Source organism: Schistocerca nitens, chromosome 5, assembly GCF_023898315.1.
Source record: "Schistocerca nitens isolate TAMUIC-IGC-003100 chromosome 5, iqSchNite1.1, whole genome shotgun sequence".
NCBI classification, from domain to species: domain Eukaryota; kingdom Metazoa; phylum Arthropoda; class Insecta; order Orthoptera; family Acrididae; genus Schistocerca; species Schistocerca nitens.
Window position 1 is genome coordinate 744,744,071 of NC_064618.1, and position 8,656 is coordinate 744,752,726.

The 8,656-nt window shown below is 41.6% G+C and overlaps 1 pseudogene; it reads right to left on the reverse strand.

Moving 5' to 3' along the window:
* Positions 1 to 7,971: 7,971 nt before the first annotated feature.
* LOC126261272 (5S ribosomal RNA) lies at positions 7,972 to 8,089 on the reverse strand (annotated as a pseudogene).
* Between the last annotated feature and the right edge of the window lie 567 nt (positions 8,090 to 8,656).

Below are 8,656 nucleotides of genomic sequence, written 5' to 3' on the forward strand. Positions count from 1 at the left end.
CACGTCTAATCTTCAGCCTTCTTCTGCAGTTCCACATTTCAAACGATCCTATTCTCTTCTTGGCTGAACTGTTTATTGTCCACGTTTCACTCTCTTGTGAGGCTAAAATCCAGACAAATTTTCAGAAAGTGTTCCCTAAAATTTACATTTTATATTCACTGTTAACAAATTCTTCTTTTTCGGAACTGCTTTTCTTGCCGTTCCACTTCGACCAGCATCATTTATTGTTCTGCCCATATAGCAAACCTCACTTAGAGCTTTTAGCGTCTCCTTCCCAAGTCTAACTCCCTCAACATCGCTTTCTATGATTTGACTTCATAGGAATGCGGGTAAGCTACTACAAACAGCATAGTGAACGCATTATTGTGGCCAAGATAGATACGAAGCCCACACCTACTACAGTAGTACAAGTTTATATGCCAACTAGCTCTGCAGATGACGAAGAAATTGAAGAAATGTATGATGAAATAAAAGAAATTATTCAGATTGTGAAGGGAGACGAAAATTTATTAGTCATGGGTGACTGGAATTCGAGTGTAGGAAAACGGAGAGAAGGAAACATAGTAGGTGAATATGGATTGGGGCTAAGAAATGAAAAAGGAAATGAAAAAGTTGGGAATTTAAGGAGATGGGACCTGGATAAACTGAAAGAACCAGAGGTTGTACAGAGTTTCAGCGAGAGCATAAGGGAACAATTGACAGGAATGGGGGGAAGAAATACAATAGAAGAAGAATGGGTAGCTTTGAGGGATGAAGTAGCGATGGCAGCAGAGGATCAAGTAGGTAAAAAGAAGAGGGCTAGTAGAACCCATGGGTAACAGAAGAAATATTGAATTTAATTGATGAAAGGAGAAAATATAAAAATGCAGCAAATGAAGCAGGCAAAAAGGAATACAAACATCTCAAAAATGAGATCGACAGGAAGTGCAAAATGGCTAAGCAGGGATGGCTAGAGGACAAATGTAAGGATGTAGAGGCCTATCTCACTAGGGATAAGATAGATACTGCCTACAGGAAAATTAAAGAGACCTTTGGAGATAAGAGAACCACTTGTATGAATATCAAGAGCTCAGATGGAAACCCAGTTCTAAGCAAAGAAGGGAAAGCAGAAAGGTGGAAGGAGTATATAGAGGTTTTATACAAGGGCGATGTACTTGAGGACAATATTATGGAAATGGAAGAGGATGTAGATGAAGATGAAATGGGAGATATGGTACTGCGTGAAGAGTTTGACAGAGCACTGAAAGACCTGAGTCGAAACAAGGCCCCCGGAGTAGACAACATTCCATTGGAACTACTGACGGCCTTGGGAGAGCCAGTCCTGACAAAAGCTAGATGTGAGCTAGCTGGTGAGCTAGATGTATGAAACAGGCGAAATACCCTCAGACTTCAAGAAGAATATAATAATTCCAATCCCAAAGAAAGCAGGTGTTGACAGATGTGAAAATTACCGAACTATCAGTTTAATAAGTCACAGCTGCAAAACACTAACACGAATTCTTTACAGACGAATGGAAAAACTAGTAGAAGCCAACCTCGGGGAAGATCAGTTTGGATTCCGTAGAAACAATGGAACACGTGAGGCAATACTGACCTTACGACTTATCTTAGAAGAAAGATTAAGGAAAGGCAAACCTACGTTTCTAGCATTTGTAGACTTAGAGAAAGCTTTTGACAATGTTGACTGGAATACTCTCTTTCAAATTCTAAAGGTGGGAGGGGTAAAATATAGGGAGCGAAAGGCTATTTACAATTTGTACAGAAACCAGATATCAGTTATAAGAGTCGAGGGACATGAAAGGGAAGCAGTGGTTGGGAAGGGAGTAAGACAGGGTTGTAGCCTCTCCCCGATGTTGTTCAATCTGTATATTGAGCAAGCAGTAAAGGAAACAAAAGAAAAATTCGGAGTAGGTATTAAAATTCATGGAGAGGAAATAAAAACTTTGAGGTTCGCCGATGACATTGTAATTCTGTCAGAGACAGCAAAGGACTTGGAAGAGCAGTTGAATGGAATGGACAGTGTCTTGAAAGGAGGATATAAGATGAACATCAACAAAACCAAAACAAGGATAATGGAATGTAGTCTAATTAAGTCGGGTGATGCTGAGGGAATTAGATTAGGAAATGAGACACTTAAAGTAGTAAAGGAGTTTTGCTATTTGGGGAGCAAAATAACTGATGATGGTCGAAGTAGAGAGGATATAAAATGTAGACTGGCCATGGCAAGGAAAGTGTTTCTGAAGAAGAGAAATTTGTTAACATCGAGTATAGATTTAAGTGTCAGGAAGTCATTTCTGAAAGTATTTGTATGGAGTGTAGCCATGTATGGAAGTGAAACATGGACGATAAATATTTTGGACAAGAAGAGAATAGAAGCTTTCGAAATGTGGTGCTACAGAAGAATGCTGAAGATTAGATGGGTAGATCACATAACTAATGAGGAAGTATTGAATAGGATTGGGGAGAAGAGAAGTTTGTGGCACAACTTGACCAGAAGAAGGGATCGGTTGGTAGGACATGTTCTGAGGCATCAAGGGATCACCAATTTATTCTTGGAGGGCAGCGTGGAGGGTAAAAATCGTAGAGGGAGACCAAGAGATGAATACACTAAGCAGATTCAGAAGGATGTAGGTTGCAGTAGGTACTGGGAGATGAAGAGGCTTGTACAGGATAGAGTAGCATGGAGAGCTGCATCAAACCAGTCTCAGGACTGAAGACCACAACAACAACAACATTCTACTATTCTTTTTTTACTTTTTTATGTTCATCTTTTAAAGACATTATCAAGTCCGTTAAGCTTCTCTTCCAAGTCCTTTACTGTCTCTGACAGAATTACAGTGCCATTAGCAAAACTCTACTTCTTCTATGTGAAATTTGATCCTCTTTCAAAACTTCTCCTAGGTTTCCCTCACTGATTGCTCAATGTAAAGACTGAATAACATTAGGGTAGGCTACAATTCCCTCTTCCCCTGCGTCCTTTGAGTCTTGGCACTACTGATTTGTTTCTGTACAAGTTTTAGACGACCTTCACTTCTGTTTTATTCGTATTAGACGGGTTGGACAAAAAGTATGATCCATTCCAAACATTATTGACATGCGTTCACTCTACTACGTGCCCTAAATATAATCACCGTACATCTCTATAGCCTTCCAGAACATCGTCAACACGACTATCTCCGTCGACGTCTCTCAAGGACCGCCCTATATCACGGACGAAGTCTTCCCTCGCGTTGGGTACCGCATACAATGACCGAGGTGCAACAGTGGCATCTTTATGCACTTTCAGAGTAATTGCTCAATCGCTGCCAGAGTAGGGGTGAACACTACCTCGGAAGGATCATCACTATGGACGACACCTGGGCTCGGTCGTATGAACCACGATTGAAGTAGCAGTCCACTGAATGGGAACGCCCTGGTTCTCCTCACCCACAATACGCGCGCCGTGAACCAGGGTACCAAAGTGATGGTTAGTGTGGCTTAGGATATCCTTGGGTTAATCCTGCATCACTTTGTGCCGCCGAATCAGATGGTCACTGCAGCCTACTACTGCAATTTCTTGCGACAGCACCTTCACCCCACATTGACAAGAAAGTGATGGCACTTTCTGGGACTGGATCCCATCATCCGTCACGACGATGCACCGTGTCACATGGCGAACCCCTTGCAGGAGCTCCCTTATGTGAGGATGGGAGATGCAGGTACATCTAGCTTATTCACCCGATACGGGTCCGTGCGATTACAACATGTTCGCCAGCATGAAGGAACCTCTTCGTGGCACGAGCTACAACACAGAATACATCATCCGTGTCATAGGGCGGTCCTTCCGAGACATCGATAGAGATGGACGTGCAGATGCTGTACGATGTCTTCCATTGTGTACGAAAAGGTTATAGAGATGCGAGGCGATTGTATTGAGGCCAAGTACAGTAATATGGTGACGTCTGTCAATAACGTCTGGTATGAATTATAACAGTCTCCCCACTAGTTTTCATCCACCCCATGTATCTTCAGACTACCACCCCATAAATTACGTATCTTGCTGAGGTGGGGTAGTCTGCTTGCCTCAACGATACATATAGCTGTACAGTAGGTGCAGCCACAACAGATGGATACGTTTGGTGAGACCAGACAAACATATGCTTCCTGAAGAGGCGCACAACCTTTTCCAGTTTTTGCAGGGACTATAGAATGATGGAATGATCTGACCCTATAATGCGAGCCAACATGATCTTGCTGTGCTGATACTGCGAACGTCTGAAAGCAGGAGGATCAAACGGTTATCTTCCCTGACGGCAAGCAGCTCTAGCGTATGGCTAAATGATGATGGAATCCTCTTGGACAAAATACTCCGAAGATAAAATAGTTCCCAAATCGGATCTCCATGTGGGGACTACTCAGGAGAATATCGTCATAGGGAGAAACAAAATTAGCATTCTATATGTTGGAACGTGGAATATTAGATCCCTTAATTGAGCATTTTGGTTAGAAAGTTTAAAACGGGAGGAGGAAAAGCTGAAGTTAGACATAATGAGAATTAGTGAATTTCGGCGACAAGATGAACAGGACTTCCGGTCAGGGGAGTACAGGGTTATGTATAAGGGGGTGATGATAAAGTTTGTTTGTTGGCGCCGGTTTATATGTAACGCAACTCCACTCCGATGCGGGTGTAGAAGCACCGACGTTAAGAAAGGTATTAGTGTAGTATTCGTGTCTTTCCGACGTGCGTGTGGTAAATGCGGAAACCGGAACTACGACGTTATCACCATTGCTTCCGAACAACGTGCTGTTTCCCTTTTCTTTGATTCCGAAGGATAAACACTAGTTGACATCCATCGAAACAAGGACCTAGGAGTAGATGATATTCCCTAAGAACTGCTGACATCCTTGGGAGAGCCAGCCACGACCGGTCTATTCCACCAGGCGTACAGGTTTTATAGAGCGGGATAATTACCCTCTGACGTAAATCAGAATACAATAATTCTAGTTTGTAAGAAATTAGATGCTGACAGGTGCAAGTATTACCGAAATATCTCCTTAATAAGTCATGGTTGCAAAACACTGACACGATTTAATTACAGAAGAATGGAAAATCTAGAAGGCGGCCTCGGGGAATATAGTTTAGCTTCCGGAAAAAAGGGATACGTGAGGCAACACTGACTCTACGACTTACCTTAGAAGACAGGTTACGGGAAGGAAAACTTACGTTCATAGCATTTGTAGACCTAGAGAAAGCTTTTGACAATGTTGAATGGAATACACTCTTTGAAATCAAACTGCAATTATAAGATTCGAAAGACGTGAAAGGTAACCAGTAATTGAGAAGTGGGTGAGACAGGGTTGTAGCCTATCCCAAAGTTATTCAATTTGTACGTTGAGCAAGCTGTAAAGGAAACTAAAGAAAAATTTGGATAAGGAATGAAAATTCAGTGAAAAGATACAAAAACTTTTAGGTTTGCCGATTATATTGTAATTCTGTTAAAGCCACCAAAGGACTTGGAAGAGCAGTTCATAGGAATAGGCAGTGTCTCGAGAGTATAAAAGTTGGACAACAACGAAATCAAAATAGGAGTAATGGATTGTAGGCGAATCAGGCGATGATGAGGGAATTACATTAGAAAGTAGTAGACGAATTTGGTGGCCAAAGCAAAGAAGATACAAAAGATCGACTGGCAACGGCCAGAAAAGTGTTTATGAACAAGAGACATTCGTTAAAATCGTTAAGAAGTCTTTCATGAAGGTATTTGTATGGCGGCTAGCCATGTATGTAAGTGTAACATGGACGATGAGCAATTTAGCAATTTAGTCAAGAATAAAACAGAAGATTTGGACATGCGTTTTATAGAATAATGCTGAAGAATGGCTGTGTTGATCAAGCAACTAATGAGGCCGGAATCAATAGAATTGGCGAGAAATGAAATGCGGTAGTTACTTGGAGATGAAAAGACTTGTACAGGATAGAGTAGCATGGAGAGCTGTATGAAACCAATCTTTGGACAGAAGTCCACAACAGTAACATCTTCAGAGTTTCAAAGACCGTATTCCGTAACAACATAACTGATAAAATACGGTGGTACGAACGACACAAGCTACAGTGTTTTTGTCATATTACACTATGGTGTTTCTTGGAACCCGATATATTTCGATATTAATGTCCCATATTCAGTAGCTTATCTTTTATTATTAGTTCCTCCATGTTCGGATGATGCTGATTGGCAACTCTATGTTCGCTATCTGAAAAGCCACTCCAGTTGCTAATAAGTACTTTATTAAGTCCACAACTGGTTTTGGCCACTCTATCAGGTCGTTTTCAAGAGGATATTGTGCTACAGAAAAGCAACGTCAAACAATTGCGTTAACTACTTTTCATCACCTCATCGCAACATTTTCCATTACTACATCGTAACATCTACCTTCTAATTATTTCGTAGCCTAATTTGCCCAAAGCAAATACCTCAACCTATTAACGATGGTGCAGCAACACCGATCCTTGTCAACCTCATTCAGTGTTTTAAGGTTTTGGAATATTGTACGGTACTATCATGAAGAGGCGAACGAATTTTGATATCTCGGAAATGGAAGTATGGTAGAGAATGAAGATGCAAGATAGAATAGTAGGACAGATTTTACTACGCAAAAGAGCTTTTATGAAAATAAATGGTTGCAGACATCCAAAAACGTTAACCATGAGATCATAAATAAGATGTGAAAGCTACGTTAAATGCACAGCTCTGTATGGCGGTGGAACGTGGACACGGGAGAGACAGAAAAATAAAAAATTAGTAGTGTTTTATATGTGGTGTAAGGAAAGATGAAATCGTGCAATGCAGAACTTAATGACGGGAAGATATAGAGTTGAAAGCTGCAGTTGAAGGAATGGTAAGAAAGCATCACAGAAGCAGACCAAGATATGACTATACAGGGTGTGCAAAGTTGGCCTGAAAAATATTTTACGCACCTAAGTATAGTTAACTTAGCTTGCAACATCCACACCAAGGGGAGGTGATGTACGTCGTGTGACCTATGTTAAGGTGCATGAAATTTTTCCGGGTGTTTTATTCCGCTGACCCTGTATAAGGCAGATCACCAAGATGAATAGGGTAGTAGGCAAGCAGAAGAGAAGGACTGCATCACTTAAATGCGAACATAACAAGAAAATGCCACGAGTACAGCAAAATCTAATTTCAAAGCCGGGGACCACTTACTATACAAACTGAAGGAATTATGCAATCTTGGCAGTATGAGAGAAGAAGATAAGAAGTAGACTAGAACAGACGAAGAGAGCATTATTCGCCAAACTAAATTTGCTATGATATATGCATCTTAATTTGAAAATTATACTTGTTAGAATGTGTATTTGGGGTACAGCACTGCATGGAAGTGAATCGTGCACTGCCAGAAAACAGGAGGAAGACAAAAGAAAATTAAGCGGATTCATAAAGATAATAGGGGAATAAGGAGGAAAAGATGATAGAACATGTGTTAAGAAAGTAGAAAATGGTTCAAATGGCTCTGAGCACTATGGGACTTAACATCTGAGATCATCAGTCCCCTACAACTTAGAACTACTTAAACCTAACTAAGGACATCACACATATCCATGCCCAAGGCAGGATTCGAACCTGAGACCGTAGCGGTCACACGGTTCCGGACTGTAGCGCCTAGAACCGCTCGGCCACAACGGCCGGCTAAGAAAGTAGAAGAACTACTTCCATAGTACTACAGGTAGCTGTAAAGGGCAATAATTGTAGAGGGTGAGACACTGAAATACTCCTCCCGAGCAGGCCATGAAGGCCCAGCGGTACCGACCGGCCGCCGCGTCATCCTTAGCCCACAGGTGTCACTGGATGCTGATATGGAGGGGCACGTGGCCAGCACACCGCTCTCCCGGCCGTATGTCATTTTCCTAGACATTCCTATTTCTCAATCAAGTAGCTCCTCAGTTTGCCTCACAAGGGCTGAGTGCACCCCGCTTGCCAACAGCGCTCGTCAGACCGCATGGTCACCCATCCAAGTGCTAGCCCAGCCCGACAGCGCTTAACTTCGGTGATCTGACGGGAACTGATGTTACCACTGCGGCAAGGCCGTTGGCGAGACACTGAAATAAACCCAACAAATAATTGAGTTTTTTGTTATGAGAAATGACTGGCACAGGAGAGGATTACGTGGAAGACAGCAGCAAACCAGTAAAAAGGTTTCGTTTAAAGTACGCGTTAATATTTAAAACATGATCGTCTTGGACTGGAAGTCACATGCGAAGCGCACGAATACATAAATAGCCTCCAGGAACTGTTATTGGCGTTTACATCAACCAGCCCAAGTTGACAATACATCAACGATTGTTTGTAGACCTTTATAATGAAAGGAGCATTTCTTATTTTGGACTTTCATTATTAACCCCTGCTTACTTCAGGTGAATCCTGGTCGTTCAATATCTCAGCATTCCACCGGTATTTTAAAAGATATCATTGCCGCCTTAGGCAGTTAAAATTATTTGTTTGCAAAGTCCACGCCTGTAATTTCGGCCTTTAGACAGGTTCGGATGGAACTCTTTGAAAAATTTTGTACTTTAGGTTTTCGCAATATTTTACTTAAAAAACCGAAGCTACAGTAGTGGATTTTAAAAAGAAATAAGTTTGAGTTGTAGGTAACAATGACG